The 2,500-nt window shown below is 41.6% G+C and overlaps 1 protein-coding gene across 1 annotated transcript in view; it reads left to right on the top strand.

The window, feature by feature from the left end:
* Positions 1 to 2,500, top strand: part of npr1a (natriuretic peptide receptor 1a) — a gene marked incomplete at both ends in the record, with an annotated part of 38,377 nt that overhangs the window by 24,053 nt on the left and 11,824 nt on the right. The window lies entirely within an intron of this gene.

Raw genomic sequence — 2,500 nt, 5'->3', positions numbered from 1 at the left:
TGTTCACGTGATGTGGATTTAGTTAGTGATGGTTTTAGTGTAATGATGTTGTTCACGTGATGTGGATTTAGTTAGTGATAGTTTTAGTGTAATGATGTTGTTCACGTGATGTGGATTTAGTTAGTGATAGTTTTAGTGTAATGATGTAGTTCATGTGATGTGGATTTACTCTTAGGGTAAGTGTCTCTTGGCAGACTAATTTTCTCCAGAGATTATCTGTCAGAGGGTTAGGGGTAGGGTGTGTGTGTGTGTGTGTGTGTGTGTGTGTGTGTGTGTGTGTGTGTGTGTGTGTGTGTGTGTGAGATGATGTGTCCGAGGGTTAGGGGTAGGGTGCGTGTGTGTGTGTGTGTGTGTGCGTGTGTGTGTGTGTGAGATGATGTGTCCCAGGGTTGGGGGAAGGGGGTTCTCTTCGCATAAGGACATTTTGGGGTTTGAGGTTCTTGAGACTCAGACTTTCTCTGCCCCACAATGCACTGGGCCTTCCTGCCGAAGCCTTTCCCACACCCCCAGAGTATCACTCCGCACCCACGTACCCTTCCCATGACCCTCTCCTACCCACAATCCCCCTGGGCTCAGCGTGCCAAATGTTGAGAGGCCATATCACAGATAGTAAAGTGTGAGTGTGTGTGTGTGTGGACATGTAGCATGTTGTATAATGTGTATACGCCATGTCACAGATAGTAAAGTGTGTGTGTGTGTGTGTGTGTGTGGACATGTAGCATATTGTATAAGCCACGCCATGTCACAGATAGTAAAGTGTGTGTGTGAGTGTGTGTGGACATGTAGCATGTTGTATAAAGTGTATACGCCATATCACAGATAGTAAAGTGAGTGTATGTGAGTGTGAGTGTGAGTGTGTGGACATGTAGCATGTTGTATAAAGTGTATACGCAATATCACAGATAGTAAAGTGAGTGTGTGGACATGTAGCATGTTGTATAATGTGTATACGCCATATCACAGATAGTAAAGTGTGTGTATGTGAGTGTGAGTGTGAGTGTGTGGACATGTAGCATGTTGTTATCATAGATAGTAAAGTGTGTGTATGTGAGTGTGTGTGTGAGTGTGTGGCAGTGGTGGTCCGTCAGGGCCTTCAAGGCCTTCTCTGCTGGCCTAAACATCATCAGAAAATAAATGTAATAAAATACATTTAATTTTAATATTTTCTTTTCATAAATATGTATTAATTTATTCCCCATAGTCCATTATCTTCATTTCATAGCTCCCAGCGTTGTTAATTTATGTTAGAGCTTTCATCCAATCATATTTCAGCTATCATCTGTTGCCACGCTCCTAGAAATCTTCCCCGAGAACAGAAATCTTCCCTGAGGCCTTCAGAATTCACATTGAAGGCCCGTGTACATCTGATTGGTTTTCACAACTGGCTGTTTCAGTTCATTTAAGTTGAATGAACTGAAACAGACAGTTTTGACAACCAATCAGATTTCGAGTTGGCGACACTGGGCCTTCTAGAAGGCCCGAAAGCTTTCTTTCCTCGCTTTGAACGTGACACGTAAACGTCCTTTGATTGGATACTGAGGCAGACCGGTGCAGTGCTTCAGTGCTCAGTTTAGCTGGCTAAACGACGTACATCGGTTTCAATGCTTATTATGCTAGCTGTTTCAATTGGTAAGACTAAATATAATTACATTAACCAACTCAAATAAACTAGTTTACACCAACTTGATAATTCCAGTTTTTGATACAATTACAACGCCATTTTCAAGACGGAACTTTCAAGAAAAACTGGATATCGTGAGGATGGGACGTTTAATGAAACTGCTTTGCAGGTGGGACAATGCGATGCTTAGTGGACAAACTTGTTAAAGCTCACATAGGCTACTTTCGGTGGACTTAATAAAACTTTGTAGACTAATCCCTGAAAATCGCCTTTTATTTTTAAGTTGTGACAGTAATATCCAAGCGATCATTTAACTGAGAGTTTACTACTCTTAATGTATTGTTAATACGGGTGTATTGATTTTAAATGCTCCGGAAATATTAATAAAGTCTGTTGTACTCGACTATGTTAAGGTGATGCAATGCTCACTTATACTGCCTTTCTGTATAAATATAATGGTTCGAGAGCCATGGCGTCATAATGATGGTATTAGGAGGTGGATTCACTCAGTTTAACATCGTGTGGGACATCGCTGAAGGCCTAGTCGTGAAATGCACGGACCGCCACTGGTGTGTGGACATGTACATGTTGAAGCCATGTCACAGATAGTAAAGTGTGTGTGTGTGAGTGTGTGGACATGTAGCATGTTGTATAATATGTATACGCCATGTCACAGATAGTAAAGTGTGTGTGTGTGAGTGTGTGGACATGTAGCATGTTGTATAATATGTATACGCCATGTCACAGATAGTAAAGTGTGTGTGTGTGAGTGTGTGGACATGTAGCATGTTGTATAATATGTATACGCCATGTCACAGATAGTAAAGTGTGTGTGTGTGAGTGTGTGGACATGTAGCTTGTTGTATAATGTGTATACGC

This window comes from Sprattus sprattus (genome assembly GCF_963457725.1).
Source record: "Sprattus sprattus genome assembly, chromosome: 20".
Classification (NCBI taxonomy): Eukaryota; Metazoa; Chordata; class Actinopteri; order Clupeiformes; family Clupeidae; genus Sprattus; species Sprattus sprattus.
The sequence above is the reverse complement of the archived record's forward strand: the minus strand, read 5'-3'. Positions and strand labels throughout refer to the sequence as shown.